Source organism: Palaemon carinicauda, chromosome 3, assembly GCF_036898095.1.
Source record: "Palaemon carinicauda isolate YSFRI2023 chromosome 3, ASM3689809v2, whole genome shotgun sequence".
Lineage (NCBI taxonomy): Eukaryota > Metazoa > Arthropoda > Malacostraca > Decapoda > Palaemonidae > Palaemon > Palaemon carinicauda.
The window spans coordinates 22,555,223-22,565,795 of record NC_090727.1 but is presented as its reverse complement, the minus strand read 5'-3'; the positions used below and the strand labels follow the sequence as shown (position 1 = coordinate 22,565,795).

The window sequence follows — 10,573 nt, the reverse complement described above, 5'->3', positions numbered from 1 at the left end:
AAATTTGCAATAACTTTTCTACTTTGAAAATTTGCAATAACTTTTCTACTTTGAAAATTTGCAATAACTTTTCTACTTTGAAAATTTGCAATAACTTTTCTACTTTGAAAATTTGCAGTTACTTTTCTATTTTAAAAATGTGCAGTTACTTTTCTACTTTGAAAATTTGCAGTTACTTTTTTATTTTGAAAATTTGCAGTTACTTTTGTACTATTGACATTTTGGGTAACATATTTTGGTCCTCATTTCTTAATACCACCAGTTTCATTTGTATTTTTCTAACACAATGGAGAAATTTATGGGTTAAATAAATCCAAATGTTTAAAAAACCATATAAACAGTTTTCTCCAGTCAGTTTTTAGTTAGTTATAATTTATTGATAGATAAAGTTCGTCGTGTTATAAAGAAATCTAAAATTTCAAAATTAGTTTTAGAACAGCTTTGATTACACAGGCAGTAAGGTTACAAAACACAATAAACTATTTCAATTAATATATTTATCGATTTCTTTACAGTTTTAAATGTAAATAGAAATAAATATCCCTTCATACAGATTTTGGTTACAATGTGAATGAAGCAAAACCAATTATAAAATAAGCTCATACAGCTCAAATGAATGTTAGATCTACTGTCAGTACACAATCGAGTATTTTTAACAGTCAAATCTAGATGTATTTAGGTATAACAGAATACAATTATCATACAATGATCACAAATTAACACCCAAACAATCCATTAGGTTACTAGCAAGTTCCAAGCAGGATTCCTTTTCTGTTGCTTGTGTCTCTTGTCCCCTTCTAGCTTGAACTGACCTCTTCCCTCGAACTACCTTCTGGCGAAACAGAAAACTAGTCCAAACCAGGATTTCCGCTGGCTGTCTGTCAAAAGATATAATTAGCATTTTAAATTAGTCGATTATTTCATGTATTAACAGCAAAATACTAGATGGCTATGACTCCAGTTTATGCATACATTTTATTAAACGAAATGTTATGTATGTTTAGACTTTGATACTGAAAATCGAAGGCCTTTCAAGCATTTAATGTAGATTCTCTCTCTCTCTCTCTCTCTCTCTCTCTCTCTCTCTCTCTCTCTCTCTCTCTCTCTCTCTCTCTCTCTCTCTCTCTCTCTCTCTCTCTCTAATGTATTCACGTTAATATCTCCTAGTGCAATGAGTTTGGCACTATTTTAACTGTTCTAAATTTATTTTGTGGATGTACTGTTTAAAAAAAAATCTGTTTTGGTCAGAAAACTTTATCCGATTTTGATTTTTTTCTGTTTTTAAGATTTTAATGTTGTAAGCAGCAGAGGTTTAATAGGCAATATTTAAATGTGATTTATTATGGGTTTTTCATTTCTAACATTTTTATTAAGATTTATTATATTTTTTATCTCATAAATTTATTACGGCATAGTCCACATTAAGCAGATTCCTTGGGCCTATAAATGTATTTTTCGTTTTTGTTTTTTTTGGCCAGTAGAAATGGACATTTTGCAGTGAGCTTATTAAAAAATCGCTTAAAAATATAAAAAACAATCTTTATTCCTCCTCTGTGTTCCTAGAATATTTTATTTTTCCTTGTTTCCTATCCTCACTGGGCTATTTCCCTGTTGGACCCCTTGGACTTAGCATCCTGCTTTTCCAACTACGGTTTTAGCCTAGCAAGTAATGATAATAATTATAATAGTAATAGAAAATACACATTTCAAATAAATAAAACTTCAAACGCTTTAGCAAGTTACTAATGGAAAGATAACGCAACCTTTAATAGCAGAAACGTAGCATTAATTCTATTCTCTCCTATTTTTTTTTCTATCTGTTTGGTTTCTTTCTGTTATTCTTGTTTAAGTGTTTTTCCTGTTTATATTAATCCTGAAAAGTTTACTTGTTCGATAAGTTTCCCCCTATTTTTATTATCATTTCATGACTTAAGATTTCTTCTGTATTTTTTCAAAGTTCAAGTTCACTTCTCCTTATTTTTGGCATTGTTGTGTAACATTAAGGATACTGAAATCTTTGTATTAAGAGCGCCAGGCTTTATTCCAATTTTCATTTCGATTTTTTTCCTAGTTAGTTTCTGCTATATATAGTTTTTGTGTGATTCTGGGAAAGTTTTTTTTTTTTTTTTTCAATTGGATCCTGAAGAAAACTCCGCAAGTGTTTAACAGCAGTTAGTTTTGGAATACGAAGCTGTTTTGACGAGTTTATTAATTTGCTTCTTAATATTGTAATGCTTTATTTGTATACGTTATAATGCACAGGAAGGAAAATAGACACTTTGTTTATATTATCTATTACATACAGGACGACTTTTTTTTATTGTATTTATGGTAATTCCTAATAAAAAATACAATGGGCACAAGTAAAATTCTTGAAAAGCTCTGGCAGACCTCACACTAGTGTTCTCTTAGCTACCTGTTTCCTCAGGCACTTATAATCCCTGACTTACTACCTTACAACCTTACTACCTTATACTACCTTACAACCTTACTACCTTACTACCTTTCAACCTTTCAACCTTACAACCTTTCAACCTTTCAACCTTACAACCTTTCAACCTTACAACCTTACTACCTTTCAACCTTACTACCTTTCAACCTTTCAACCTTACAACCTTTCAACCTTTCAACCTTACAACCTTTCAACCTTACTACCTTTCAACCTTACTACCATACAACCTTACAACCTTTCAACCTTACTACCATACAACCTTACAACCTTACAACCTTACTACCATACAACCTTACAACCTTCTGACTAAACCTCCTCCCCCCCCCTACCCCTTTCAGCTTGTCCAAAAACTAGTCCACTCTGGAATTCCTGCCGGTTCCCTAACACGAAAATCTAATTAGTCATAGAAGTCAAAGCGTTTGGGTAGACAGACCAATACATTTCTCTAAAATAAATACCAGTGTACATGCATATTATTTTACTTTACAATATTAAAAATTTGGTTAGGGACTTTTAATTTTGCTATAATCAAAATTGTCTCGATTTTAGGAATTTTCTCCATTTTACCACAGCCATTTTATTTTTAATCATATTTAGTGTTGAGGTTTACTTTTCAAGAGTTTTGTGGTTATTCATAGTTTTGTAGTTATACACTTTTCTACTTTGAAAGTTTGTAGTTACCCATTTGTCACACACTTATCTACTTTGGAAATTTGCAGTTACTTTTCTACTTTGAAAATTTTGTAGTTACTTTCTTCTTTGAAAATTTGCAGTTACTTTTTTATTTTTAAAATTTAGTTACTTTTCTACTGTGAAAATTTGCAATAACTTTTCTACTTTGAAAATTTGCAATAACTTTTCTACTTTGAAAATTTGCAATAACTTTTCTACTTTGAAAATTTGCAATAACTTTTCTACTTTGAAAATTTGCAATAACTTTTCTACTTTGAAAATTTGCAGTTACTTTTCTATTTTAAAAATGTGCAGTTACTTTTCTACTTTGAAAATTTGCAGTTACTTTTTTATTTTGAAAATTTGCAGTTACTTTTGTACTATTGACATTTTGGGTAACATATTTTGGTCCTCATTTCTTAATACCACCAGTTTCATTTGTATTTTTCTAACACAATGGAGAAATTTATGGGTTAAATAAATCCAAATGTTTAAAAAACCATATAAACAGTTTTCTCCAGTCAGTTTTTAGTTAGTTATAATTTATTGATAGATAAAGTTCGTCGTGTTATAAAGAAATCTAAAATTTCAAAATTAGTTTTAGAACAGCTTTGATTACACAGGCAGTAAGGTTACAAAACACAATAAACTATTTCAATTAATATATTTATCGATTTCTTTACAGTTTTAAATGTAAATAGAAATAAATATCCCTTCATACAGATTTTGGTTACAATGTGAATGAAGCAAAACCAATTATAAAATAAGCTCATACAGCTCAAATGAATGTTAGATCTACTGTCAGTACACAATCGAGTATTTTTAACAGTCAAATCTAGATGTATTTAGGTATAACAGAATACAATTATCATACAATGATCACAAATTAACACCCAAACAATCCATTAGGTTACTAGCAAGTTCCAAGCAGGATTCCTTTTCTGTTGCTTGTGTCTCTTGTCCCCTTCTAGCTTGAACTGACCTCTTCCCTCGAACTACCTTCTGGCGAAACAGAAAACTAGTCCAAACCAGGATTTCCGCTGGCTGTCTGTCAAAAGATATAATTAGCATTTTAAATTAGTCGATTATTTCATGTATTAACAGCAAAATACTAGATGGCTATGACTCCAGTTTATGCATACATTTTATTAAACGAAATGTTATGTATGTTTAGACTTTGATACTGAAAATCGAAGGCCTTTCAAGCATTTAATGTAGATTCTCTCTCTCTCTCTCTCTCTCTCTCCTCTCCTCTCTCTCTCTCTCTCTCTCTCTCTCTCTCTCTCTCTCTCTCAGGGATTCCTATCTTTACAATAGTGTTTTGTGCCTTGTCATTTATCATCTCGCTTTTGTATCGTGATATTTATCAAGATGGCCACTTGTTATTGATAATTGTAGCCACGCTTACGATACTCCTGCATTGTTTCAATGTGAACTCTAGTAATTATCATGGGATTACTGTTAGCTCAAAGTGAATACCTTCACTACCTGGCATTCAAAGCCTTTTGGTATTAGCGCCTCAAACAACGTACGGATTTCCTAAGCAAGGTTAATCGAGTGAACTATATTCTTTGACTTGCCTCGCTGGATGACCCTGTGTCTCTCAATCCTTACGTTCTGTTTATAAAATTCCACACAGTCTTCGATTCCGGTACCTTAAAGAACACAATTTTAATGCTGGTAGACTTTTGGATGGTAATTATATGCGAATTTTGTTCCTCTATTGTTGTTGGGATTCGAAACAATTGTTTATTCATTATATATTTATTAGAATGATATAGGCGATGGGCATTTTGAAATAATAACCCCTAATGTCAGTCAATCAAGATTGGCAAGGCTGATTGATTCTGTTAATTTTGAGGGGAGGGTAATTTGATATTGATTTCAAAGGCCGTGGTAATTTTATATTTTTTTTAATGCAGGGTCATTAATATGATTATGACAGTAGGGTCATTATAGGTTGTGATTTTATATGGGGATAGGAACGTACAGTCTCTTCAAACTGTTTAGCTCTTTGTAGTATGTCTGAAAAGTTGCCTTTCGAGTTTTTGAAATAACGATTGCAGGACTCTATTGTGAATTTATAAGGCTTGACCTTGTTATCTGACTCGTTGGTAGTGCTTGTATCTCTCTCTCTCTCTCTCTCTCTCTCTCTCTCTCTCTCTCTCTCTCTCTCTCTCTCTCTCTCTCTCTCAATTAAAATGTTTTCTCTTTACTCTTTCAATTCAAATTGGGGTCTTACTGACTTTATTCCTCGTATTACAAATATGTTTCTTATTCCCTTAAGCCTTTTTGGTTAAGTAGCAATTTGAAAACTTTACAATTCTTTCACTGAAAAAGCACTGTCTCTGCCTTATTTGTTTGCCTGTAGCTCTATTTATGCCCAAAATTTGGTTCTCGCTTGTTATTCATGTCCAATTTAAGTTCCAAGTCTCTATTCATGTGCAGTTAAAAGTTACCCCTCTCAAATTTGTCCATTTTTTTTGTTCCCTTTGAATGTTCATGTCCAATTTTTGTTCCCCATGTATATTCATGTCCAATTTTTTGTTGTCCTGAATATTCATGTCCAATTGTCCCCCTGAATAGTCATGTCCAATTTTTGTTCCCCCTGAATATTCATGTCCAATTTTTGTTCCCCATGTATATTCATGTCCAATTTTTGTTCCCCATGTATATTCATGTCCAAATTCTTTTTCCCTCCCTTTATTCATGACCGATTTTTTGCTTTCCTTGAATATTCATGTCCAATTTTTTATTCCCCCTCTCTTTTCATGTCCAATTTTTTGTTCTGCCTCTCTCTACCCTCTTCTCTAAGTCCCTATCTAGATTTATTTTCTCAATACCAGTTTTTTTTGTTTGTTATTTAAGTCAAAATTTATATGTTGAATTTCCTTTGATTCTCATTCTTCATATGTTTTGATTGTTGGTTTTATAAGTGGTAATTTGTCCCTTATTCAATTTCAATTTTTTCTTTCATAATTGTTTTATATCTAGTTTAAGGATATAATTGTTTGACTCAAAGCTCTGAGAATTTACCTTACTGACCAGGGTTTATTTTAGGGAAATAATTGACTAAAAGCTCTGAGAATTTTCCTTACTGATCAGGGTTTATTTTAGGGAAATAATTGACTAAAAGCTCTGAGAATTTACCTTACTGATCAGGGTTTATTTTAGGGAAATAACTGACTCAAAGTTCTGAGAATTTGCCTTACTGATCAGGGTTTATTTTATGGAAATAATTGACTCCAAGCTACTCAGAATTTGACATACTGATCAGGGTTTATTGTCTGAGAATTAGCGTTAAAATGTTTGCTTATAAAACGAAGTAAATAATTATAGCCACGAAAAGGAAAATGAAGACTTGATTGGTTAGTACCAAAGTCCAAATGAGTGACATGGACGGACTTGAGTCCGTCGATATCACCAATTTGGACCTGGGTGTAAAACTCCTATCTCAAAGTCTTTCATTTCTCATTTCGTAGCTATGGTCATGACTTATCAGTGAATTCAGCGGAGAAAGGAGGAATATTATGTCTAGTCTCTAGTCAAATTTCATCAGTCAGGAATTGTTTCATGTAAAAACATCTGTTATACATTTTCATGATATATGACAATACTAATTCAGATTTTATTATTCACAGGAATGAACTTCGATAGCAGTGTGCGCCAGTCCTGTGAGCCATCAAGAGGAGAGAGCGCCAGTCCTGTGAGCCATCAAGAGGAGAGAGCGCCAGTCCTGTGAGCCATCAAGAGGAGAGAGCGCCAGTCCTGTGAGCCATCAAGAGGAGAGTGCCAGTCCTGTGAGCCATCAAGAGGAGAGTGCCAGTCCTGTGAGCCACCAAGAGGAGAGAGCCATCGAAGAGGAGCACCGCCCCCCCCTATATACAACCTCCCTCAGCCGGTAATCCAGGGCTTATATAACGCAGTTTCTGGACACTCTTCGTAAACGTTTTGAATATATTAAAAGATTTGGAATTTTTTTTTTTTTTTTTTTTTTTTTTTTTTTTTTGCTGCTTAGTGAAATTTTTCATGATTTCAAATGGCCCCTCAACTTTGTGTATTTCATGTTCAAGTCTTAAGGCTTTTAGTCATAATTTGTTTGCCTCTAAATTTGTATTTTCGTGTTGGAGTGTTGCCTTCATTTATGATTATTTGGCCTAAATCTTTTTTTGCCTTAAATTTTTTTTGCCTGTCAACTATGGAAATACTTTAGATGTTATTTTTGGGCCTTTATTCATAATTTTTGATATTTGTTGTCTGTCAATTCTCTATTTCCATGTTTAAGCTTTATTCAGAATTTTCTTTTGTCAATTAATCTATTCATAATTTTTGATATTTGTTGTCTGTCAATTCTCTATTTCCATGTTTAAGCTTTATTCAGAATTTTCTTTTTGCCTGACAAATCTGTATTTCCATGTTCAAGTCTTTGTGAAAAATAAAAGAAAAATGTAAAAACCAGTTTCATTTCAAAACCACGAGTAACCAAAAAATGGGAGTAATCAAAGAATAAAAGTATTGATTCACAGGTTTATTTTATTTGAAGGTTTCTCACAGATACAGCACAGAAAATGGTGTTTAAGAGTTCAATGAGTAGTCAATTTTGGCCTCTTGAGTTGCCTTTAGCTATTTTGATTTCGAATTTTTAAAGATAGGTTTGCAGACCTTTTAGTACCAGGGAGGGATGAGCGACCAGGATCCCCCCTCACTGGTGGTGGTATGGGGCTGCTTCCAGACTCCTCCAGTACCGGCCGGGGGAGAGGTGATGTGTTACCCTTCCAGATATACCCCAATCTGCAGCTGGAACACCAGCATTGCAACCATTTCTGTAAAGTTATACATATACTTGAGACATAGAAAATGGGAATCAGCTATCCTGTCAGGCATATATGACATAGAAAATGAGAATCACCTGTATAGGGATTAGCCAAATGGACTGGAATACTTATGCGTATGCATAGAATATGGACAAAAAAATGCAAATTTGCCAAGTAGCCTGGAAAAGTTATGCATGTACTGTATACTTGAAAGCATATGTGACATTCATAATATTTAGCCAAAGAAAACTGGAAAAGTTATTAATATATATACAAGAATGGAAAAGTTATTAATATATATACAAGAATCATACTTTGTGTGTATCATAATTATATGCAAATTAATCAAATGGTCTGGAAAAGTTATACATGCATTTACTTAAGCATATAAAATGACAAATAATTATTAGCCAAATAAAACTGATAAATTACTTATTGCTAAACAAGTTCTGATATGGACACGAAATTTTAGATCAATCGAATTATGTATAGGATATATTCTAGGAAAGATGATATAATTGTTTGGCAAAGTAAAAAAAAAAAACATTGTGCAGTATAGGAATAAAATATCCAGATATGACAAAATTCATAAATAAAAAATATTATTAATTGCTAAGCTACAATGCTATAAGCCCAGGGGCTCCAACTGGGAAAATAGCCCAGTGAGGAAAGGAAACTGAAATCTTTAAGAGTAACAACATTAAAATAAATTGAGATTATTGATTAAAATTTATACTTATTAGAGAGTAAAGAAAGATAATTGTTTATGCTTTAAATAACGAGACAACCAGCCTATTTTACACATGAATGTGATGAATAGAATGTATAGAAATATCCATGATTCATGTGAAAAAAGTTTATGGTGTGACTGAACGACTATGTGCAAAATATGGTTCTAGAAATAGTAACAATTTGACTGCATTTGGAATGGAATCTAAATTGCCAATTAAAAATTCTATATCATTGTCAACTATAGTCTATAATGGGAAATGTGAGGTCTTTTATAGTATCACAAGTGAGATACAGTATATGTTATTTATGTGGTTTAGTGTACAATACAGACTGGGGAAATACTGGTATTTAGTAAAGCGTTAATATTACATTTAGTAACCGTATTTTCAAGACAAAAATATATTTGGGTCCCTATATTCTAAAAACAATAATGAAAGCAGTTTTTATCATTAACTACTAGAACCCTACTCTGAGAAGACACAGAGGAACAGACCCCTATTATTATTATTACTTGCTAAGCTACAACCCTAGCAGGAAGCTATAAGCCCAAGGGCTCCAGCACAGCAAATACCCCAGTGAGGAAAGGAAACAAGAAAAAACAGTAACATTAAAACAAATATCTCTTATAAACTATAAAAAAAAACATTAATAAAACAAGAGGAAGAGAAATAAGATATAATAGTGTGCCAGAGTGTACTTATATTTAGGGTGAAGACAGTGGTAGATGTTTCAGAAGGATTTAAGAATATTATTAGCTGTATCTAGAACTGTGTCAATTTTTATTGGCTACAAAAATGGTCGAAGTAATGTTGAAGTTGCCTGAAATGCAGGGATGGTGACTGAAAATGAAACGAAGGAAGAACGCTAATTGGATGATGCTGTGAATAGAGAAGAAAGGAGGGAAGGTGAATTAGAGTTTTAATATATTTGTAGGAGATTGACCTCTGCAAACAGGTGATTGAAAAGGGAAAGGTTAAATGTTGGTCATGTGAGAAACTTGAGTCTGAAGGAACGTATGTTTTAGAGTAACTTTGGTCAGAATGGTTGTGATTGAAAAGGGAAAGGTTGAATGGTGGTCATGTGAGAAACTTGAGTCTGAAGGAACATTTGTTTCAAAGTAACTTTGGTCAGAATGGTTGTGATTGAAAAGGGAAATGTTGAATGTTGGTCATGTGAGAAACTTGAGTCTGAAGGAACGTATGTTTTAAGAGTAACTTTGGTCAGAATGGTTGTGATTGAAAAGGGAAAGGCTGAATGGTGGTCATGTGAGAAACTTGAGTCTGAAGGAACGTATGTTTTAAGAGTAACTTTGGTCAGAATGGTTGTGATTGAAAAGGGAAAGGTTGAATGTTGGTCATGTGAGAAACTTGAGTCTGAAGGAACGTATGCTTTAGAATAACTTTGGTCAGAATGGTTGTGATTGAAAAGGGAAAGGTTGAATGGTGGTCATGTGAGAAACTTGAGTCTGAAGGAACGTATGTTTTAAGAGTAACTTTGGTCAGAATGGTTGTGATTGGAAAGGGAAAGGTTGAATGGTGGTCATGTGAGAAACTTGAGTCTGAAGGAACGTATGTTTTAAGAGTAACTTTGGTCAGAATGGTTGTGATTGAAAAGGGAAAGGTTGAATGGTGGTCATATGAGAATCTTCAATCTGTAGGAACATCTGTTTCAAAGTAACTTTGGTCAGAATGGTTGTGATTGAAAAGGAAAGGGTTGAATGTTGGTCATGTGAGAAACTTGAGTCTGAAGGAACATCTGTTTCAAAGTAACTTTGGTCCGAATGGTTGTGATTGAAAAGGGAAAGGTTGAATGTTGGTCATGTGAGAAACTTGAGTCTGAAGGAACGTATGTTTTAGAGAAACTTTGGTCAGAATGGTTGTGATTGAAAAGGGAAAGGTTGAAT

At 33.0% G+C, this 10,573-nt stretch overlaps 1 long non-coding RNA gene across 1 annotated transcript in view; it reads right to left on the bottom strand.

Annotated features, from left to right (window-relative positions):
• Nucleotides 1-7,639: 7,639 nt before the first annotated feature.
• Nucleotides 7,640-10,573, bottom strand: part of LOC137636892 (uncharacterized) — a 31,168-nt gene continuing 28,234 nt past the window's right edge. Inside the window, exon 3 of the long non-coding RNA XR_011043272.1 lies at nt 7,640-7,947. This is a non-coding gene — a long non-coding RNA (uncharacterized lncRNA). The remainder of the gene's footprint in view (nt 7,948-10,573) is intronic.